Source organism: Stomoxys calcitrans, chromosome 5, assembly GCF_963082655.1.
Source record: "Stomoxys calcitrans chromosome 5, idStoCalc2.1, whole genome shotgun sequence".
Classification (NCBI taxonomy): Eukaryota; Metazoa; Arthropoda; class Insecta; order Diptera; family Muscidae; genus Stomoxys; species Stomoxys calcitrans.
The window spans coordinates 129,896,471-129,922,051 of NC_081556.1; the positions used below are offsets into that span (position 1 = coordinate 129,896,471).

General features: G+C 37.8%; 1 protein-coding gene across 4 annotated transcripts in view; it reads right to left on the reverse strand.

The window, feature by feature from the left end:
• Positions 1 to 25,581, reverse strand: part of LOC106089123 (inactive histone-lysine N-methyltransferase 2E) — a 79,335-nt gene that overhangs the window by 18,425 nt on the left and 35,329 nt on the right. The gene's annotated exons all lie outside the window — the stretch shown is intronic.

Genomic DNA, 25,581 nt, shown 5'->3' on the forward strand with positions numbered 1-25,581 from the left:
TTTCAGTCATACCGGATATGGACTGTGTCCTGTGCAGACTCAAGAAGAACAACCGCGAAATGGATTTATATGGGAGTTATATCTAAACATAATCCGATTTGACCCATTTTCAATTCCCACCGACAGCGAAAAGTATTTCTGCAAAATTTCAAAAGGCTAGCTTTGCTCGGTCGCGTACTTGCGACAGACGAACGGACGAACGAACATGGTTAAATCGATTTAAAATGTCATGATGATCAGGAATATATGGGGTCTTCGAACAATATTTCGAAGCCTTACAAACTGGAAAACGAAGTTAGTATACCCCCTATCCCATGGTGAAGGAAAAAAATCTTAAATTTTTTTTCCAATTTTGTCTAATTTCTTAACCTATTTTTCTCCCAAAAGAGTGTGCAGGTAATGATTTCTTCCGCCGCTTTAAATTTAATTCTACCTCTTTCCATTTGAACGCTTTACAAAAGTTCAAGCCAAAGAAAAGCAAACAAAACCAAATGTGTGTGGCCAAGAGCTTAATTAGCAGTCAAATACATTAACTTCCAAACATGGGGCTAATTCAAAGTTTCTTCTTTTAAGTGGGGATTGTTCCAGTGTGCTTGTGTTCATGTGTGTTTTTCTTTTGAGCAATAATCTAATAATCATTTCCTTAATTAGGTGTTAAATATTCTGTGTGGGGTTTTTTAATGGCGTTAAAAAAGACATTAAATAGCGGCGAAAGAAGAAGGCGAAGAATATCAGTCAAAGATGGGAAAATCGTTGGTTACATATATAGAACTACTGGCCGAATCGGGCCCGCTCCGCTGCGCCTTCTCTCTAATATCTTTTTTGAGTGGGGACACTTCGCCCTGAATGTGAAATCGAATTCGTGCAATTGTAGCCCATGTCCGCCTATGACGCTGAACGCCTGCGTTGGCATCCTAGCCAGAACATCGGACAAAATTTAAAGCAGTGGTTATCGCCTTTTAATGCTGGCGAAATTTGCGAGATACCATGCCATGTGTGGTCATATAAAGAGATGTCGCATTGCGGCACGCCGTTCGGACTCGGCTTTAAATAAAGGTCCCTTATCATTGAGTTTAAACTTGAATCGGAGAACCGAGCTGGGGCAAACCTGTTTTAGAGCAAATCACATAACCACTCACCGAGATCTGGTGTTTTTAAGAAATAGGGTAATGAGAAGTGATTTTTAGTGGAGGGATGGCACCTCAGACATTTCGACTCAAATATGCATATCAAATTCATGCTACACTCCCAAATCCCTTTAATTTGAGCCCCATATTGCCATGGTCGATAAATATGAACCGTTTGGAGGGAGTTTTGGATCTGGGGCGGCCACCTGTACTTTGCCCTGAAAATAGACATCAAATTCGTTCTTTACTTCCAAATACCGTTGATTTGAGCTCCATATTGCCATAGTCGGATATGAAGTTCAGTATAGGGGGTGCTTTAGCCCGTACCCCCAAACACTTGCCTCTAAAATTGGATATCAAATTCGTTTTCTACTCTCAAATACCTTTCATTTGAGTCTCATATTGTCATAATGGGTCAATTAACCTATTTGATGTATTTTTAGTAGGAAAAGCGTCACCTAGACTTGAATGCAAATTTTAATGTCATAATTGTAATCTACTCCCAAATACCTTTCATTCGAGTCCCATATAGCCATGGTAAGCTAATATGCCCATTTGGTGGTATTTGCGGGTAGGGCAACCTCTCATTACTTGGACCTAATTTTATATGCCATATTTGTAATCCACTGCCAAATACTTTTCATTTGAGTTCCATGTTGACATGAACTTCGAATATATCTGTTTAGAGGAGTTTTGGGGTTGGGGCGGTCCGCTGGGTACTTGGACCAAATTTTTAATACGATATTCCTTTTGTAGTCTGCAATACTTTCATTTGATAAGCTTATTGTGTCCATGGGTCCACTTTTGGGTTTGAGTGCCGTTGTTGGGGTAAGGGGGAGGGTCCGCCCCCATCCGATATCAAAAAATTATATAGCCTATGTTTCCTTCCAGATAAACCTACACAACCTGTGAAAATTTTAAGAAATTTCGTTCAGCCGAGTTCCATATAGTCATAATGGGTTTTATGCCCAACATTTCGATCTGATTTTGTATGCCAAATTCGAAATCTACTCCCGAATACCTTTTATTTGAGCCCCATATTGACATATCATCCAATATGTCTGTTGGGGGAGTTTTGCGGTTGGGGCAACCCGATGGGTACTTAGACGCACGTTTTAATACCGTATTCGTATTCTACTTTTCAATACCTTTAATTTGATACCCATATTGATTTGGGTGGTCTTTTTGGCATAAGGGAGAGGGTCCGTCACCCTTCCGATACCGAAAAATTATATAGCCTATGTTTCCTTCCAGACCAACCTACACAATAAGCGAAAATTTCGAGAAAATCGGTATTGCCGGTTTTCAGTCTATACGGAACAAACAAACCGAGTTCCATATATGCGTGTTTGGCTAATGTGGCCATTTTGGGCCTTTTTGTGTGGGTGGGGTGACCCCCTATACTTCGACATGAATTTGTATGCCAGATTCGTTATCTACTTCCGCATTTGATACCCATATTGCCCTTATCGGTCCACTTTAGATTTTGGGTGGTGTTTTTGGGGTAACGGGGGAGAGTCCGCCCCCTTTCGATATCAATAAATTATAAGGCCTATTCCTCCTTCCTGACCGCATTCGAAATCTACTCCCGAAAACCTTTCATTTGAGTCCCATATTGTCATGATTGTCAAATAGACCTATTTTAATGGGTTTAGGTCTATTTGGACCCAGTTATATGGACCCGATTTTTGTTATCAAATTCGCACTCTACTCCTGAATACCTTTCATTTGAATCTCATATTGTCCCGATCGGTCCACTTTTATTTTTGGTTAGTACATTTGGGGTAGGGAAGAGGGTCCGCCCCCCTCCCGATAACATAAAATTACAGCCATGTTTCCTTTCAGACCAACCTACACAATCTGTGAAAATTTCAAACAAACAAACCAACAAACAAACAAATCTAGTCTATCCGTTTGTAATGGCCACGGTGGCGCAGAGGTGACGCCTTGCGCCTGGTTCCGATTCTAGCGAAAAAATCCGACAAAATTTCTGCGGTGCTTATCCCCTCCTTGTGCTGGCAACACTATGAGGTACTGTGGCGTCCGAAAAAATGGCATAGCAGCTATGTAAAAACTGTTCCCCAATTAGCATTAAGCCTTAAAACTAAATCGAACTGTACTCATTGGTATGTTAGAAGTTTGCCCCCTGTTCCTTAATGAATTGTTCACGAAATAATTTGCATTTGCAGTCAATTCATTTTTAGCTCCTAGAAAAAATTGGTATATGATCCTATTGAGTTTATGTAGACTTTAGCGTCTGCAAATTCTACGTCTATCTAATCGTATCCATCCGTCTAGGTCGATTTAGTCATATCAATTTGTCGTCTCAGAAAGTATATTTAAAGTTTGAATGGCAGTCTGCCAACAGACTCAGACGTTTTCGTCCATTGTGAAAGCACAGGAACAGAAGAAGGAAGATGCCTTCTAGTTCCTACCGTTGAACCATCCAGATCACTTTAAAAAGCCCAACAACTTGCGAATGTTCACATCCGCTAAATCAGACAGGTTCCCAAAGAAATGAGAACCTTAAATGGAACTCCTTCTGACTGCTAGTAGGGGACACACACACACAGAAGGTGTTCTATAGTCTCTTCTTCTTCGATGTCCTCACAGCTTCTGCAAAAGTCGTTGCTGGCAACCTTCAGTCTGTCGGCTTTTTTTTTCGATTAGACAGTGACCTGCCATGACGGGCACAATGGCTGAGACATCTGTTCTAGCCCATGACAGCAAAGCGGTAGACCTCTTCAAGTCTTGGAATTCTCACAGCCCCCTCTTTGTGAGCATCTATCATTCGTTGTCCTTCGAGCCTGGTCCTGAAAACTTAGCTTACATGTCGCTAGAGGCATACCCACAGATTCCAGTGTCCCTGGAGTGTGTAAGGTAGTTCCTAGTTTCGCAAGCTCGTCCGCTTTAGAATTCCCTGGGATATCTCTGTGGCCCGGCACCCAGAACAGGTGAATTTTGAACTGTTCAGCCATCTCGTTGAGAGATCTGCGACAGTCGTGGATGGTTTTTGTGTTCAGAAATACGTTCTCCAGGGTTTTAATGGCTGCCGGCCTGTCTGAGAAGATATGTTTGCCAATCGTAGTAATGACATTATATCTTAGCCATTCTACCACTTCCTTAATTGCAAGGATCTCTGCTTGATAAACACTGCAGTGATCGGTTAACCTCTTCGATATGACCAGTTCTAGACCTTTAAAGTACGCACCAAAGCCCACCTGGTCGTCTAGTTTGGAACCATCCGTATAGAAGTCTATGTAACTTCTGTTACCAGGAATATCGTAGTTCCAATCGGTTCCATCAGAAATAGTGGTACATTACTTTTTATCAAAAAGGGGCTTAGATAGGGTGTAATCCACACTGCCTGGAAAACCGGATATTGTATTAGATCAGATGGTTTCCTCCCCAGTGTGGCTATGATGCACAAACAAGCCATCCTTTGGATCTGGTTAAGTATTAAGCAATAGGTGGACTTTTGAAGCGCCGTCCACCAGACCACAACACCATATAGCATTATAGGTCTGACAACTGCAGTATTAACCCAGTGCATGACACGCGGTCTAAATCCCCAACTTTTGCCAATGGCTCTTTTGCAGATGTATAGGGACAGAGTTGTCTTTCTTGCCCTTTCCAAAATGTATATATTTAATTTCCCATCCCTGCCTTCAAAGTTCAATTAAGCAAAGAAAGCTAGACATCACGTATGCCTAATGGCTTTCACATAATAACAAAGTTCAAAACAATTTGAATATTTGAATGACATAATAATCATTAAATTGAAATTTTCAACAACAACAAAAATAATAATAATAAATTTCCCTTTGGCAAGCCTTTAAAAAGTTCTTTGGTTAATAAATATCGATAATTTTCAATAACAACAACAACAACAAGACACAAAATACCAATTGATTATTTACGGTTATGGTTATGCAAACCAAGTGACTGGTAATATGGCTATGGGAAATTATTTATGGCAATTGAACGAAAAAAAAAACACTCATGGAAAAAAGGTTACAACTCAAAAGTCACAATGTGCAGTCAAGAGTAGAATTGATTGCCATACAATTTGACCAAGAACAGATGACGCAATTTTTCAATTTTCAATTTATCTTTTGTTTTCTTTGATCTGTTGAAACTCTATTTTTCTTTATTAATGCACATGAAGTGCAAGACATTCCTTTGATCAAAGAAATATTTAAAGAAAATTGTGATACAAAGCTGCCAGCTATTGGCTAATTTTTATGGAGTTCACTGTACCGTGCATATTTAAAGTTTCCTCATCTCAAGGTTAGCATACAGGGCTTTCAAGCACATAGAAAATGAATATCAGACCATGACCGTTACTTATGAGAGCAAAAGATGATAAAAATCTCATAAATTGGCGAGTGGCGTCTACACACTGGGGAAAAAAATTGTATAATCCACAAAAAAATTTGGCACTATTATAGCAAATATTTCATATGGGATTGGCACTGAAGATCCACTTGAATTTCAAGTGTTGTTTAGTTTTATCGTACCATCTCAAAAAAGATTAAAAAAGAACCAATCCAAATAATTTACAAAAAATTTGAAAATTCTCAAAAAAAAAACCCTTCACCGTAGGATGGAGGAATACTCATTTCGTCATTCCGTTTGTAGCATAACGAAATATGCATTTCCACAAAGTATTGGGTTGCCCAAAAAGTAATTGCGGATTTTTCATATAGTCGGCGTTGACAAATTTTTTCACAGCATGTGACTCTGTAATTGCATTCTTTCTTCTGTCAGTTATCAGCTGTTACTTTTAGCTTGCTTTAGAAAAATAGTGTAAAAAAAGTATATTTGATTGAAGGTTATTCTAAGCTTTATTAAAAATGCATTTACTTTCTTTTAAAAAATCCGCAATTACTTTTTGGGCAACCCAATATAAATATATAAGGTGGCCCGGTGTGCTTGGCTACACCCTTAAGTGTTTGCGGCTCCCTGTTGACATGATCCAAGTTTTTAAAATATTTATATTCGTATTTAACTCTCAAATAACTTTCATTAGAATCCCATATTGTCCCATTCGGTGTATATGTCCATTTGGTGCATAATTTTGGGGTGAGGCTACCCGCCTGGGAATAGATCCCAAATATTTGTATAAGTTTCGTACTCTACTCTCAAATACCTTTCGTTTGAATACCATATTGTGGCGATCGATAAGTTTCATATTCCACTTCCAATTAACTTTCATTTAATATCCACATTGCCCCAATTGGTAAACATGTAATTTTTGGGTTGTTTTTGGGGTGGGGTTGGGCGGTTCCCCTGACATGAGAGATCGAATTATTTTATCAAGTTCTTACTCTACTCTTAAAAACCTTTCATTTGATACCCATATTGTCCCGATTGGTTGACATGCCCGCATGGGTGGGTTTTGGGATAGGGCATCCCCCACGGTTATTTGACACCGGATTTTATGGTATCTATATGAGAGCTATATCCAAATCTTACACTATTTTCACAAAATTAAGCAGAGGCTTTCAGATGGCAAACTAAACCTTCCGTACCTAATTTTGTTCATATCGGTTCAAAATCTCCCAAATATAAAAATCGGTTTATTTTTATATATGGGAAATATATCTAAATCTGAGCCGATTTTTACTAAAATTCATAGCGTTTTCTCATAGGATAAACAAGTAAAAGAGTGCTACGTTCGGCCGGGACGAATCTTGGGTACCCCTCACCATGTTGTGTGTCATAAGATAGGTTTTTAAGCCAAATTTCAGCCAAATCATGTGAAAATTTTGGTTTCTAAGATCAGGGGATGGGTTCAAATGGGGACTATATCTGTTTACAGACCGATTCGAAACATAATTGGCAAGGACGTTGAAAGTCATAACTTGAGACTTTGTTCCAAATTTCAGCATGGATTCCGCTAAAAATGTGCCGTTATTAACTGAGTTTGTATTTGAATTTTTTTTGGTCTCAAGAAGTCATACCGGGATATCGGTATTTTGGAGGGCCTATATCTCCATATTGACCGATTCGGATAAAACTTGGCACCGATGTTGTAAGTCATAAGATAGGTTTTTAGGCCAAATTTCAGCCAAATCATGTGAAAATTTTGGTTTCTAAGATCAGGGGATCGGTTCAAATGAGGACTATATCTGTTTACAGACCGATTCGAAACATAATTGGCAAGGACGTTGAAAGTCATAACTTGAGATTTTGTTCCAAATTTCAATCGAAATTGAGGCCGATTCGGATCGTACTTGACATGGATGTTGAAAATCTTGACTTAAGTCTTTGTTCAAAATTTCAGCCAAATCAGGTGCAAATTTGGGCTTCTAAGGGCTGAAGAAGTCAAATCCGGGGATCGGTTGATATGGGGCCTATTTCTGTTTATAGACCGATTCGAACCATACTGGGCATGGAAGTTGAAAGTCATTACTCAAGTCTTTGTTATAAATTTCAGCCAAATCGGATGACAATTGTGGCTTCTAGGGGCTCAAGAAGTTAAATCCGGGGATCGGTTTATATGGGGGCTATATCTGTTTATAGACCAATTCAAAACATTCTTGACATAAATGTTGGCAGTCATAATGCAAGTCTTTGTTTCGAATTTCAGCCAAATCGGAAGAAAATTGAGGCTTCTAGAAGCTCAATAAGTCAAATCGAGGGATCGGTTTATATGGGGGCTATATCTCTTTATAGACCGATCCAAAACATACTTGGCTTGGATATTGAAAGTGATAACCTAAGGCTTTGTTCCAAATTTTAGCATAATCGGAAGAACATTGAGGCTTCTAGAAGCTCAATAAGTCAAATCTGGGGATCGGTTTATATGGGGGCTATATCTCTTCATAGACCGATCCAAAACATACTTGGCTTGGATATTGAAAGTGATAACCTAAGTCTTTGTTCCACATTTTAGCCAAATCGGAAGAAAATTGAGGCTTCTAGGGAATCAAAAAGTCAAATCCCGGGATCGGTCTATATGGGGGCTATATCTGTTTATAAACCGATTTGGATCATACTTGGCATACTTTGCTCCAAATTTCGGTCAAATAGGCTGAAAATTTATGCTTCGAAGAGCTCAAGAAATTCAAATCCGGGGATCGGTTTATATGGGGCTGTATCCAACTCTGAACCGATATGGCCCTTTTGCAAACCCCAGCGACCTACATCAATAAAAATTATCTGTGCAAAATTTCAAGCGGCTAATTTTACGCATTCGACGGCTATCGTGATTTCGACAGATGGACGGATGGAAGGACATGGCTAGATCGACTCAGAATGTCGAGACGATTCAGAGGTCGCAGATCAATATTTCGAGGGGTTACAAACGAAATGACTAGATTAGTATACCTCCATCCTATGGTGGCGAGCATAAAAAGAGTAATATGGAAAATTTCGTGATGATTGGATAACAAATGCCACCTCCACCTTGATTACAAAAAAAGACAAGCGGACAAACGAGACAAACGGAAAGAAAACACAGAAAGATGGACACAGGCAACGATCCTTCAGCCCTTTCGTATGGGCTTAGATGGTAAATTAGTTGTAGACGGATTTTGTCCTTAAAAACCGGAAGCTAGATTTTGATTTGGTTTGTTATTCTGGTATTCGTTGTAGATTTCGATTATGAAAAGCGTTTGGTGGGTTTTTGGACATACATCGAAGGACACAGTAGTGAAAGAGATTAGCATGAAAGCGTATGACGCTGAACTCCTGGGTTCGATTCCTGGCGAAACATCAAAAGGACCCATTGGTGGGCCATGGGACGCACATGTAAGCATGTTTTTCTTGGGTATTTTGAGCACTTTCCAGCAAAAAAAATTTTGATATCGGATTATAAATGCGATTTTGGCAGCCTAAACAAAATTTTGTAGGGCCAAGGTGACCCAATTTGAAAGCCTATCAATGGGACGTCGGGCGCTTACCGGCCCTCTTTTTTTGCACATAAGCAGGTTAACACCCCAGCTATAACCATGTGAAATTTTATGAAGATATCCGTTCTAAAATGGGACACTTATATCCACTTATTTTTTTCCATCCATTTTTTTCTATTTTCCATCCCACTGTGCGTCGCTTAGAAAGCATGACTTACGATTGAGAAAGCATGACTTACTTCATGACACTGCCCCGCAATTGCGAGTAGAAGACAGAAGATAATGGGTTAACTCTTCTTTCCGAGGCTGGATTCCCTACAAACTCTTAGCCCTCTTCCCATTCTGGGGTTCGGTAGAGGCCTGAATTGCCAGACTGGCCCATACTCTCGATGGTAGAACTGGAAAAATATCGATTGATATTTTATTTTTTGTCGGAATCGATAGGAAGAATACCAATCAATGTATTTTTTCTATCAATTCTATCGGGGAAGTATTTTTTTTTGCAAAATTTAACAAAAGTAAGCAATAGAGGGCGCTATTTTCATCGGATTGGGTTTAAATTTTAAACCCAATTTATACAAGGATTTCTCTCTTGACTTCCAACTGACTTCATTAAATTTGGTTTTATTCGGTCTGTGCATTGATATTGCTTCATATTTATCGATCTCCTGATTTTTATACCCTCCACCAACGGATGGGGGTATACTATTTTCGTCATTCCGTTCGTAACATCTCGAAGTATGCGTCTAAGACCCCATAGAGTTTATATATTCTTGATCATCATGACATTTTAAGTCGATATAGCCTTGTCCGTCCGTCCGTCTGTCGAAAGCACTCTAAGGTGTAAAGCTATGCGCATGCAATTTTGCATAAATACTTCTTATTAGTGTAGGCCAGTGTAGTAATGGGCCAAATCGGTCCATGTTTTGATATAGCTGCCATATAAACCGACCTTGGGTCTTGACTTCTAGAGTTTCTAGAGGGCGCAATTCGATCCGAATTGGCTGATGTGTTTTTGCATGAAGTCGACGAAATCAGTCCATAACCTGATATAGCCGCCATATAAATCGATCTCCCGAATAGACTTATTGAGCCTCTAGAGGGCGCAATTCTTATCCGATTTGGCTGAAATTTTGCATGAAATGTTTTATTTTAACTTTCAACAACTGTGTTAAGTATGGTCTATATCAGTCTATATCCTGATATAGCCGCCATATAAACCGATCTTCCGATTAGACTTCTTGATTTGCCTGAAGTTTTGGAGGTGGTGTTTGACTGGTGTTTTTCTATTCGAAAAAGTCATTTAAAGAACTTGACAAATGCGATACATAGTGGAGGGTATAAAAGATTCGGCCTGGTCGAACTTAGCACGCTTTTACTTGTTATTTCTCATTTTCGATTGAAATATCGGTGATGGAAAATTAGCGATAGTATCGATACTATCGATATTTCTTATTAGAAATATCGAAAAATTTTAATGTTGCGATTGTCGATAGTTTGCCAGCTCTACTTGACGGTAAGTTTTTTCATTTTCTTCTTGTCTTATGACTGATTTACGTTGTTCTGTCCTTTTTTTAATGTCTTTTATCGTTCTGTGGTGTATGTTTATACAATTTTTCTTTATCTTCTTCCCTTTTACTTTCTTCTAGGGCGAACACAATGGACCAAAGCTTTCCGAGTGAAGCGGCTAGTAACCGAGATTGCTTGCTGCGAACCCTCAAACCTAAGCTAACTTAACCTATCCATAATCACTGTCAAGTACGTTACCTTGGCATTTATCGAAATTGTTTTGTTAAGGAAACGTGGCGCCACAAATTGGCTTGACAATAGGCAGATATCAGACTTCTCTAGGTTTACATACAGACCCTTAGGTCTAGCCCAGTCGTATGCCTTCTTCGAGACCCCTACACCTTAAAAGTATTATAGCATGGCCTGCGTAGCATACTGGTCTAAACCCCTCCGCTGTCAGGAACTGTAGTAGTCTATTTATGATAGTCAGCCATAGGAGAGGATATAAAAATGATCCCCGTTGGCATGTCATGTGTCACTTTGTCCGTTATACTAAACTCATGGGAACCACTACCTTAAGACCGATTTCGAAGCATGTGGTTTATTCAGTCGAGAGGCCATCGTAGCGCAGAGATTAGCATGTCCGACTAAGACGCTGAATGCCTAGGTTCGAATCCTGGCGAGAACATCAAAAAAAAATTGTAATGGTGGTTATCCCAACCTAATGCTGGCGACATTTGTGAGAAACTATGCCGTTTGAAAAAATGGTATGGCGGTCGTGTAAAAAATTTTTCCCAAAGAGGTTTGCCACTGCGGCACGCCATCCGGACTCGGCTATAATTAGGTTTAAACTTAAATCAGACAGCACTCATTGATATGTGAGAAGTATGCCCCTGATCCTAAATTAAATGCTCATGAATAAAATTTGCAAATTTTGGTTTATCCAGTACCTAATAACCAGGTTCTTGTATACCACGGTACTGTTCTACCATTGCATAATGAGGACATGACATAAAAAGGCAATAATTTCATTATTTAGGAATTCTCATTTCCTATTATATGTAGATTTTTTTTAATTCCTTTTAATTTTCTCAGTGTATAATCCACGCATGGTACTTGTTATTGCAACTCCACCGACATAATTGGCGCTAGTCTGTGCGTTCACTAATAAATCAAAATAAAAAAAATAACCCAAAATGAAGAAGACACCACCAGCACAAATTCCTTTGAAAACAGCTAAGGTTCTCTTTTTTTATCTGATTTATTGCTCTCATGTGTCTCTTTAAGGCGAACAAAGATCGCTGGTCTCTTCTGTTTGTTTTTTGTAGTTGTTCTGTTGTTCACTGTGTGATCATCATTAAAAAACTTTCAATTAATTCATTCATTGAACAATTGATTCATTTGTATGGGGGCCTAGGCACATACTATGCATGGATGTTAGTACATGTGTTGTTGCATACATATGGTTTTACGAAATGCAATATGTTTGTCGATATTGTGCTATTTTTTTACATTTACGACTATCCCTATGTAGTACGCAACAACAAAGTACTAAGTAAACCGGGCACCGATTGTCTTCTCTCTTCCACACGAACCAAATGTGCTGATGACCGCATTTGCCCCTGAAATGTTGGGGTTTTTATTTCTCTTTGCTATCCATACCTACATACATACAGAGTGTTTTTATCCACATGCGTGTTGTGTGTACATATGTTCGTGTGTGTGTGTGTGTGTTTTTGGGTGATCTATATGAATTAAAAAGCTTAATCGTACTTGTCAGATATAATAATTTTGTAGCGGCTTTTGTTGGGCATTACTACGTGCCTGCGTATTCATGTGTTAATTTAAAATTAAGCAACAAAAACAACAAAGCACCACACAAAATGAATTCGATCGACTCATCATACACAACAGCCATACAAATACAAACAGATCAACATATGTATGTTACATATGAATGGGGTTTTGCAAGGAAGGTGGTGCCATTCTAGGTCATCTGGCGCGTGTGTGTACACAGATTTGACACAAGTACAGTGGTTACAGATAATTGCGGTTGTTGAAACCTGTCATTTATGTCATGATTTCTGGCTACAGTTAACATCGATGATGGATGGGTGATGGGAGATTACGACAAGTCTATGTTGAACGATTAAGAAATCTCTTTTGACATTTTCACCAATTTGGCTAATTAAGAAGTGCAAAGAAATAGAAAATAAATGTAGTGCTTTTGGTTATTTGAAACTTTTGGCTAGTAGAATTGTGATAACATAAACAAGTAAAAGTGTGCTAAGTTCGGCCGGGACGAATTTTATATACCCTCCACCATGGATTACATTTGTCAAGTGCTTTGCCCGGTATCTCTTATTAGGTAAACAAAGGATAATGGATAAGAATTGCTATGCTATTGGAGCTATGTCAGGTTATAAACCGATTCGGGCCATACTTGGCTTTGATGTTAAAGATAATAGCAGATCCCATCGTGCACAATTTCAAGAAAATCGGATAAGAATTACGCCCTCTAGGGGCTCAAGGTTTATATGGGAGCTATATCAGGTTATGGACCGATTAAAACAATATTTGGCACATTTGTTAGAGACCGCACATACTGTAACTGTGTCAAATTTTAGCAAAATCGAATAAGAATTACGTCTTCTATAGGCTCAAGAAGTAAAATCGGTAGGTCGGATTTTATGGGAGCTATATCAGGTTATAGACCGATTTAAACCATATTTGACACTTTTATTGGAGGACACAGATACAGTAACTATTTCAATTTTCAGCAAAATCGGATAAGAATTACGACTTCAAGAAGTTAACTCAGGAGGTCGGTTTATATAGGAGCTATATCAGGTTATGGACCGATTCAAACCATATTTGGCACATTTATTATAGGACACAGATACAGTAACAGTGCCAAATTTCAGCAAAATCGTATAAGATATCAGGGGTAGATTACGAATATGTTCAGGAAGGAAACATAGAATATATAATTGTTCGATATCGGAAATGGGGCGCACCCTCCTTATTATCCCAAAAACACTACCCAAAATCAAAAGTGAACCGATCGGAACAATATGGGTATCAAATGAAAGGCATTGAAGAGTATTATACGAATATGGCAGGGCGCCGCAACCCAAAAACTCCTCCAGATAGACATATTGGACGTTCATGTCAATATGGGGCTCAAATGAAAGATACTCGGGAGTAGCACCCGTTTGAGCATGGCGAGAAAAGTACGATCTGACTCTGTAGGGATAGTTGAAAACTGCAATCACAGTAGATGGCAAAGGCATACTCCACTCGACTGACCCAACTGCCCACCCCATGGAAAATGCCGAAAATCCAACTTGGCTACCACAAGTCTCCCCTAAGAATACCCAAGAGTTTTGAAATACTATTAAAGCCAAGAATGCGGCATACGGAGGAACCTTGCATCAGGAGCAACGCGCTAGATGAAGAAGAGGTATAGGAGAAACGAAAGAAAAAGGAAATGGAAAATCGTGAGAATGAACGAATTGAGATGTACAGGGGTCAGAATGAAGCCCAGAAATTTTATCGAATATTCAAACAAAAATTACGGCACATCTTTCCGCAGAGATAAAGAATGAAATTTGATAACTGCTACAGATAGTCTGCTTGGGATATGGAAAAAACATTTTCCCAGCTGCTGGTGTCCGACGATAGGCGCCCCAGTAGTCAACTTGGTAGTGTGCTCGGATTGCCACTAGGACACAGTGGCCTTGATTTGTCGCTACTGTGGTACTACAAAGGATTTAAAATTGTCTCAGTGAGTCTGAAAAGGACTGACAATCTTATCTAACCTAACTTAGTGTCCGACGATGGTGGCGAAGAGGATACTGCAGAACCAATTCCTGATGATGATATAGAATCTGTACCTCCTAGTCAGGATGAGGTCCAAGTACCAGTGACTCGACCAAAGAATAATAAGGCAGCAGGAGCCGATGGGTTGCACGCTGAACTATTTACTACCCGTACACAAGAAAGGAGACCAGACGGAATGTGCCAACTACAGAGGAATAAGTATCCTCCCCATTGCATACAATGTACTCTCGAGTGTACTGTATGAAAGATTAAAATCTTGAAGCAATGAGATAATTAGGCCCTATCAATGCGGCTTTAGACCTGGAAAATCCACCCTAGACTAGATTCACACTGCGAAAAATCCTGGAAAAGACCCGAGGAAGACAAATCAACAACTACGATCTCTTGGTTGACTACAAAGCCGCTTTCGATACCCCTATACGTTGAAAGGTATTTCTGCTGGATGTCACTTGCTGATACAATTTCCCTAAATAAGATAAGGAAGGAATCCTCCAAGCCATTCAATATTTAATGTGGGTTCAGACAAGGAAGCAACTTATCGTGTGATCTGCTAATATCTTGCTGGAGAATATTATATAGATATGGAACACTACTCACAAGAAAACACATGCTATTCGCCTATACCGACGACATCGATATCATGGGTCGGTCACCGGAAGTAGTAACTGCAGACTTTGAAAGAATACCAAGAGAATCTGGGTAAGTAGGAGCTATGACAAAATGGATGGCATCAACTCCAACCACGTCTTGTACATCCCAACAGATAAAGAAAATAGAGAAAGTTGAGAGCCACAACTTTGAGATAGTCAGCAACTTTATCTACCTCGGCACCGCCGTAACAGAAACGAATGACACCAAGTTTGAAATAAAGCGAAGAATAATACTGAAAAAGAAGATGTTACTTTGGACTAAACAAGCAGTTTAGAAACAAGGCCACCGCTCGAAAGACTAAAATTTCACTATACAAGACACTGTTATTACCCGTGTTGTTATATGGTTCCGAAGCAATGCTCGGAGTGTTTGAGAAAAAGATCCTTCGTTAAATTTATGGAGCAGTTTGCATTGATGAAGAGTGTCGGCGTCGTATGAGCCGCAAACTGTATGAGCTGTATGACGACAGTAGCATCGTTAAACGTTCAAAATACAACAGTTGCGTTGGCTTGGTCATGTTGTCAGAATGGATGAAGAAGCTCCAGCGAAGAAGTCTCATGAAGGCAATCACGGTGATGAACGATGAAAAGATCAAGTGGTGAAAAACATCTCAAAACTTGGTGTCATAGATTTTAGAAGCAGCTTAGAAGATCGAGGCGCTTGGAAGCGCTTAGGAGGATGATTTGAAAAACTTAAATAAAAAATATTTTATTTTATTTTATTTTATTTTATTTTATCTTTTTTTATTTTATTTTATTTTGTTTTATATTATTTTATTTTATTTTATTTTATTGTATTTTATTTTATTTTATTTTATTTTATTTTATTTTATTTTATTTTATTTTATTTTATTTTATTTTATTTTATTTTATTTTATTTTATTTTATTTTATTTTATTTTATTTTATTTTATTTTATTTTATTTTATTTTATTTTATTTTATTTTATTTTATTTTATTTTATTTTATTTTATTTTATTTTATTTTATTTTATTTTATTTTATTTTATTTTATTTTATTTTATTTTATTTTATTTTATTTTATTTTATTTTATTTTATTTTATTTAATTTTATTTTATTTTATTTTATTTTATTTTATTTTATTTTATTTTATTTTATTTTATTTTATTTTATTTTATTTTATTTTATTTTATTTTACTTTACTTTATTTTATTTTATTTTATTTTATTTTATTTTATTTTTTTTTTTATTTTTATTTTCATTTTATTTTATTTATGTTTTTTACCATGCTTAGCCACTGTGTCAACCCCTGCGAATTCAATTTTCGGATGCTGGGTGCTGCGTCATTTCTCTCCAATTCAAATTATATCGAAAACATTCTAAAAATATAAAATTTAACATTGTACAAATACAACATCGTCGCCACTCAGCCGTCTAGAAAATAAAAGCTACTTAAATTCAATAGTAAAAAAATTAAAAAAAACGCACACACACACTCATACACAAAGATCAAAATTACTAAAGAAACAACAGAGGAAATGGAAGTAAAACTCAAGCACCACCACCAGCCAACAGTGCATTACAATACAAAACGTTAAATGGGTCTTGTTTACATTGGCAGATTTACTTATTACCGCTGGCGTTCATTGGTGGATGAGGAAGCAAATGAGGATGATTTCACCTGCATATGGTGTATAAGAAACATTTTATACGTTCGTTTTCTTTCAAAGGAACTAATTTATGAGACAAAACTAGTCGGCGGGTGGGTGTAAAAAAAGTCGAAGGTCATTGTTGCTTGTAAACAACAATACTTACAGCGATCAACTTGTCTAGGGGGGAAAACACAAGGACACCGAAATTTAAAAAAAAAAATTAAAACAATGATGATGATGAGAGGCTAACCTCTTATAATCTCTAAGGTTTTTAGAGGCCAATCACTTTGCAGGAAAAAAAGAATAAAAATAAAAAATATTTTTTATGAAATTCTATGAAAATTTATTAGAATTCAGTTGTTGATGGATTGTTTCGCTTTCGCTTTTGATATGAGCATGTTAAATTTTTATGTATTAAATATGTTAAAATAAGCTCTAGGGAGATTTTGAGATTATTTGGGCATTAAAATTTTAAATCCATGAATGGCACAATTTGTAACCAAAATTTTTATTTTCATGTATTTTTCAAAATTTTATGGTTTATGAGTATAATTATATAATATGAGGCAATAATTTTAAAATAAATAAAGATTTTTTGTCTTCTTATTTGTGCTTTTATGGAAAATATATCTAATATCTATTGATAGGGTACTCAGTGCGTATAATTAATTTCTTTTGATCTTTAATTATGATGACTCATACGCAACATGGGCAGTTTTTATTTTAACCTAAACGTTATTGAAATATGTTGCAGGAAATCCTTTCTGAAATTAATGGAAAAATATTGTTTAGAAAAAAAAAAATTAAAAATTATAAGAAATATTTTTATACTCTCCATCATAGGATGGGGGGGGGAGGGGTATACTAATTTCGTCATTCCGTTTGTAACACCTCGAAATATGCGTCTAAGACCCCGATAAGTATATATATTCTTGATCGTCATATCATTTTAAGTCGTTCTCGTCATGCCCGTCCGTCTGTCCGTCCATCCGTCCGTCCGTCTGTCTGTCGAAAGCACGCTTACATTCGAAGGAGTAAAGCTAGCCGCTTGAAATTTTGCACAAATACTTTTTATAAGTGTAGGTCGGTTGGGATTGTAAATAAGCCAAATCGGTCCATGTTTTGATATAGCTGCCATATAAACCGATCTGGGGTCTTGACTTCTTCAGTCTCTAGAGAGCGCAATTCTCATCCGATTTGGCTGTAATTTTACACGTGGTGTTTTGGTATCACTTCCAATAAATGTGCTTAGTATGGCGCAAATCGGTACATAACCTTATATAGCTGCCATATAAACCGATCTTCTCGAGCCTCTAGAGGGCGCAATTCTCATCGGATTTGGCAGAAATTTTGTACAACGGCTTCTCCCATTACCTTCAACAGACGTGTTCAATATGGACTGAATCGATCTATAGCTTGATACAGCTCCTATATAAGCGGATCACCCGATTTTGCTTCTTGAGCATATACAAGGCGCAATTCTTATCCGAATGAACTGAAATATTACACAAGGACTTCAACAATGCTCAGCATTCAATTCATTTATGGTCCGAATCGGACTATAACTTGTTTATTCATAAATTGGTCTCATATTTGACCTTCCCTTTGAGTTGCTTCCTAATCTATTTTAGAGTACTTAGTGCGTATAATTAATTTTCTTTGATCCTTAATTACGATGACTCATACGCAACATATGCATTTATAATTATACCCCACACCCCTACTGTGTCCCCTGTACCCCTTATAACTTAGTGAATTTGTTTGTAACACCCAAAAGAAAGACATTGATAAGTATATCGATCGACTCAGAATCACTTTCTGATTCGATATAGCTATGTCCGTCTCTCTGTCTGTCCGTCCGTCTGTCTGCCCTCCTGTCCATGTTAATTTGTGTACAAAGTACAGGTAGCAGTTTTCATCCTATCGTCTTCAATTTTGGTACAGGCATGTTTTTCGGCCTAGAGACAAAACCCATTGAAATTGGAAAAAATCGGTTCAGATCTGGATATAGCTCCCATATATATGTTCGTCGGATTTTCAGTAGTATTGCAATAAAATGGTCTTTTGTTAACCGATTTTCTCGAAATTTGGCAGGAAGGATTTTTTTACGACTCTCGACATTACTGGTGAATTTCATGGAAATCGGTTCAGATTTAGATATATCTCTCATATATATGTATCGCCCGATTTTCATTCCTAGAGCCACTGCAAGCACATTTATTGATCAATCTTGCCAAAATATTGCACAACGCTTTCCTCGACGACTACCACATTATACATAGCGTTTGGTTACAATCGGTTCTGATTTAGATATAGCTCCCATATATATGTTCGTCGGATTTTCAGTAGTATTGCAATAAAATGGTCTTTTGTTAACCGATTTTCTCGAAATTTGGCAGGAGGGAATTTCTCTTGAATCTCAATATTACTGGCGAATTTCATGAAAATCGGTTTGGATTTAAAAATAGCTCTCATATATATGTATCGCCCGATTTTAACTTCTAGAGTCACTGCAAGAGCATTTATTGACCAATCATGCCAAAATTTTGCTAAAAGGCTTTCCTCGACGACTGTCACAGTATCTGAGGAGTTTGCTCGAAATCGGTACAGATTTTGGTATAGCTCTCATCGTCCGATTTTGAGAAATATTGCAAAATAGAGCTCATTTGTTAGGCGATTATGTCGAAATTTTGCAGTAAGGATTTTCTTATGACTCTCAATATTACTGGTGAATTTCATTGAAATCGGCCCAGATTTAGATATAGCTGTCATATATGTATATCGCCCGATTTTCACCCCAAGAGCCATTGCAAGCGCATTGTTTGACCAATCTTACCAAAATTTTGCAACCTGGCAATGTCGCTCAATGTTAAAACGATAGAAACATTGAATTAGGAGATCAGGCCTTACGGATGGAAAACGAAGTATGATATCAGAACTCGAGGTCATCGCTTTTCCCGCTGGGTAGCCGCTTGAAATTTTTCAATATAGGTCTCTGGGTATTGCAAATGAGCCATATCCGTTCAGATTAAAATATAGTTCCGATATAAACCGATTTTTTGATTTGACTTCATGAGCCCCTGAAAGCCGCAATTGTTATTCGATTTTGGCTGAAATTTTGCACACAATACTTTGGGAGACCACCGTAGCGCAGAGGTTAGCATGTCCACCTATGATGCTGAGCGCCTGAGTTCGAATCCTGGCGAGGCCATCAGCAAAAATTTTCAGCGGTGGTTTTCCCCGCCTAATGCTGGGAACATTTGTGAGGTACTATGCCATGTAAAACTTCTCTCCAAAGAGATGTCGCATTGCGGCACGCCGTTCAGACTCGGTTATAAAAAGAAGGCCCCTTATCTTTGACCTTAAACTTGAATCGGACTGCACTTATTGATATGTAAGAAGTTTGCCCCCGTTTCTTAGTGGAATGTTCATGGGCATAATTTGCAATTTTTGCTCTGTTACGACTCCCAACAATCGCATATCGGCTCAGATTTGGATATAGCTTCTATTTGACTTCTTCAGGCCTTAGAAGCCGCAATTGTTGTCCGATTAAGTGAAGTTTTGCATATAGCTCTCATATAAACCAATTTCGGATTTTACTTCTTCAGCCCCCAGAAACCGCAATTTTTATCTGATTGAGTTGAAATTTTGCAGATAGTATTCTGTCACGACTCCTAATAACAGTGATGAGTATGAACCGAATCGGTCTATAACCTGGTATAGCTCCCTAATAACAGTGATGAGTATGATCCGAATCGGTCTATAACCTGGTATAGCTCCCATTTTAACCGATCTCCCGATTTGACTTCTTGAGCACCTAGAAACCTCAATGTTGTCCAATAAAGCGGAAATTTTGCATAAATGTTTCGTTACAACTATCCACAATTGTACCAAGTACAGTCTAAATCAGTTCATAATTTAAAATTTTGCCTGTTTTGGTAGAAATTTGTTATGTCGAAATATTTTAGCACGATCCACGGTGATAAGTTCCCAATATTCGACCCGACCGAACCTAGAACGTTTTTACTCAAATATGGCTGATATTTTGACCTTCCTTTTGGAGTTAGTTTTTTTTGTGAATATTTTGAGTGTTGCACAGTGTATTTATCTGTTTTCATTAACAAATGAGCAAAAATCATGTAAATATTTTGCTATTAATTTAAATAATTATTTCTGCTATTAATTTTGACATTTTCTGTGACGTCAATTGCCAGGAAAATAATTTCATTAACAAACCCAATTGTTCCAGTAGTCAAAAACACCCACTAAATATTTGTCATTTAGCAAATAAACAAATATTTCAACTAAATTCTCTTAAACATGCATCCAATTATATTGGCTTGCCCAAAAAGTAATTGCGGATTTTTCATATAGTCGGCACAAATTTTGACAAATTTTTTCACAGCTTGACAAATTTTTTCACAGCTTGTGACTCTGTAATTGCATTCTTTCTTCTGTCAGTTATCAGCTGTTACTTTTAGCTTGCTTTAGAAAAAAAGTGTAAAAAAAGTATATTTGATTAAAGTTCATTCTAAGTTTTATTAAAAATGCATTTAATTTCTTTTAAAAAATCCGCAATTACTTTTTGGGCAATTACTTTTTGTTGTTGTTGTTGTAGCAGTGTGTTTTACACTGAGGCGGCAGCCCTTGCTGATGAAGAACTCCATCGGGTCAATCCGGTACGTACAACCAGCTGCCATGGGATTGAGTAATATAGTGGGCCGGCCATACTCAATAGCAAAGAGGTTACTGTTAAAGTTACAGCTCAATCATCAAAGACTGTATGACTACAATAGACGGCTTTCGTTGTATCAAATACAGCTGATTTTATGGATGAATCAATCGAACGATACACATTAGTTATAGTCATGAAGTCTTAAAGGATTGAGCTGTTCCTTTTTATAACCATTACCATAGGAGGGGGGTATACTAATCTAGTCGTTCTGTTTGTAACACCTCGCAATATTGATCTGCGACCCCATGAAGTATATATATTCCGGATCGTCTCGACTTTCCGAGTCTATCTAGCCATGTCCGTCCGTCTGTTGAAATCACAATAGCGGTCGAACGTAAAGCTAGCCGCTTGAAATTTTGTCGTTAGGGTTGCAAAGGGGCCATATGGGTTCAGATTTGATATAAACCGATCTCCCGGTTTGACTTATTGAGCCCCCTAGAAGTCTCAATTTTCATCCGATTTGGCTAAAATTTGGAACAAAGACTTGAGTTATGACTTCCAACATTCATGTCGAGGATGATCCGAATCGGCTTATAAACAGATATAGCCCCCATATAAACCGATTCACGGATTTGATTTCTTGAGCCATTAGAAACCTCAATTTTCATCCGATTTGGCTGAAATTTGAAACAAAGACTTGAATTATGACTCTCAACGTCCATGCCAATAATGTTTTGATTCGGTCTATAAACAGATATAGCCCCCATATAAACCGATCCCCCGATTTGATTTCTTCAGCCCTAGAAGCCTCAATTTTCATCCGATATGGCTGAAATTTTGAAAAAAGACTTAAATTATGACTTCCAACATCCATGTCAAGTATTATCGTAATCGGTTTTTAAACGGATACAGCCCCCATATAAACCGATCACCGGACCTTTCCAGCTCTTAGAAGCCTCAATTTTCATCCGATTTGGCTGAAATTTGGGCTGAAATTTCGAGCTATGATTTTGTTTTCCCCTAAGTTGGTTCATATCTGGTTTTGTGTCCCTACCTTAGTACCGTTGTCTGTTAGCCACGAATGCCGGGCTTTCGGGAAATGCTCCAACGTCTCATCATCTTCTATTCTCACCACCATAGGATAGAGGTATACTAATCTAGTCATTCCGTTTTCAACACCTCGAAATATTGATCTAGGACCCCTTAAAGAATATATATTCTTGATCGTCTCGATATTCTGAATCGATCAAGCCATGTCCGTCAGTCTGTCGAAACCACGATAGCGGTCGAAAGCGTGAAGCTAGCCGCTTGAAATTTTGCACATATTCTTAATATTGATGTAGGTCGTTGGAGATTGGAAATAGACCATATCGGTTCAGATTTATCTACTTGAGCCCCTGGAAGCCGAAATTTTGCACGTAGTGTTCTGTTATGACTCCCAACAACTGTGCCAAGTGTGGTCCAAATCGGTCTATAACCAGATATAGCTCCCATGTTTTAGCAGAATACATAGTGGGGGGTTCGCAAAATTCGGCCCGGCCGAAATGTGAAAAAATGAGTTGTACTGGGTCCTCCAATATCCGAGCCGAATATGATACCTATCAGGCCATATTAACATATAGTTGCCGAATAATACTATGTGTCTGCCGATTCTTAGCACCTGTAACCCTATAAAAACCTCGTGTATTACCCGATTTCCCAGAAGTTTGGAACATGGAATTTCGCTAGGCTCGTCGATATCCGGACCGAATTCAGTCTGGATAGGACGGTATTTAGATATAGCTGCCATTTAGACTGATCTCCCCATATAGGGTCTTAAGTCTGAAACAGGCGCATTTATTACTCGATTTTGCTGAGTTGGACTAGGTTCTTCTTTGACCGAAGTGAATACGGTCAGATCCGAACATATTTCAAAGTAGCTGCCATAAAGACCGATTTGCCGTTTCAGGATCTTTAACCCATAAAATTCGCAATTATTGTATATATCCGGACATATTAACATATGAATCCCATATAGATCAATCTATCAATACATGGTTTTAAGACCTTAAAAAACTCAATTTCGTATAGACCGATCTGGCGATTTTGTTTCTAAAGCCTATAAAGGTCGTTTTTATTACCTGATTTCCCAAACATTTTAAATTATGACTTGCATTAGGCTTCTTGACACCAAATATAATGCAGATCGGCCCACATTTAGATAATAATATGGGTAAGCTACCTTATTTCCAATATTTTAGGATAACTTGCTTAAATATGCAAAATTCCACTAAGGAACAGTGGCAAACTTCTCACATAGCAATGAGTAGAGTCCGTTTAGAGTTTAAGCAGTGCAACACTTCTTTGGAGAGAAGTTTTAACATGGCATATATATAGGGGAGCTTTATTTAAATCTGAACCGATTTTCACCAAAAATAATAGCGTTTCTCGATAGATAGACCGCGGACCGATAGACAGGCGGATTTGCGCCCAGACGGACATGGCTAGATTGACCATGTAATTCTGAGTATATCGATACACAATTAACTGTCAAAGTATGGTTCTACAATAGATGTAACTGGTGTAAAGTTAACAATAAGTGTCATATCAATGTTAACTTTGTGTTCAAATTTTATGCCAAGACATAGAATCCTCCAAATGGATCCCAAAAATTCACTTTTTACTTTCACTTTTTTGAATGCCGTTGCGGCAGGTGATATCGTTTACCGATCGTCATGATCTTTCGTATTCCGCTTATTAGGACCAAAAAAAAATCACCGTAAAAATCTAAGACGATCAGCCATGTCCGTCCATCTGTTTGTTGAAATCACGCTGCAGTCTTTAAAAATACAGATATTGAGCTGAAACTTTGCATAGATTCTTTTTCTGTCCATAAGCAGGTTAAATTCGAAGATGGGCTATATCGGACTATATCTTGATATAGCCCCCATATAGACCGATCCGCCGGTTTTGGGTCTTTGGCCCATAAAAAGCCAAATTTATTGTCCGATTTCGCTGAAATTTGGAACAGTGAGTTGTGTTCGGCTAGTCGACATCGTTTTTGAATTTGGCACAGAACGGTCCAGATTTGGATATAGATACCATATACCCCGATTTCTCGATTTAAGATCTTGGGCCCATAAAAACGGCATTTATTGTCCGATTTTGCCAAAATTTGAATTGTGTTAGGCTCTTCGACATCTTTCTGCAATATGGCCCAGATCGGCCAGATTTGGATATAGCTGCCATATAGACCGATCACTCGATTTAAAGTTTTGGGCCCATAAAAGCCACATTTATTGTTCGATTTCGCCGAAATTTAGGACATTGAGTTATGTTAGGCTCCTCGACATCTTTCTGCAATATGGCCCAGATCGGTCCAGATTTGGATATAGGCCCATTTAGACCTATCCGCCGATTTAAGGTCTTAGGCCCATTAAAGCCACATTTATTATCCGATATCGCCGAAATTTGGGACAGTGAGTTGTGTTAGGCTTCTCGACATCTTTCAGCAATAGGGCCCAGATCGGTCCAGATTTGTATATAGCTGCCATTTAGACCGATCTCTCGATTTAAAGTCTTGGCCCCATAAAAGCCACATTTATAATCCGATTTCGGTGAAATTTGACACAGTGACTTATGTTAGGCTTTTCGAAATCCGTGTCGTATATGGTTCAGAACGGTCTATTTTTGGATATGACTACCAAATACACCAAAATTTTTCTCTACAAAATTTAACAATGACTTGTACTTATTAGACCTCCCGCTATCCGTGTCGAAATTTGTCCAAATCGGACCATATTTCGATATAGCTGCTATAGGCCAAAAATTATGCGTTTTTCACCGGATTATGACGAAAGGGGGCTTACATATATACCCGAGGCGATGGGTATCCAAAGTTTGGCCCGGCCAAACTTAACCCCTTTTTACTTGTTTAAGTTGATATTCCCCTTTAAAACTGCGGTGGGCAGAATTTGGGTCTCATTGTAAAATCATCTTGGTGTTCTATTTGATATTTCAGTAGGTATACAAACTTAAAGTCTGATAAAAAAAGATATAGGTTCTATTTATTAAAAGTAGTAAGTGGAATCGGTGGTGTAAGGTATTATACAGTCAGCTGTGCCCGACTTTAGCCTTTCCTTACTGGTTTAAAATCTTTTTATTTTCTCATTCTCGTTTAAGTTTTTATTATACAGCTGTATTTTTCGCATAATTTTAATTTCACACCCATAGATTTAAATTAATTTAAATTACCAACACCAAAATAGTTTCTTCCCCCCCCATCCATAAACATCCATTTGAACGAAATTTTCAATAAAATTTCTCC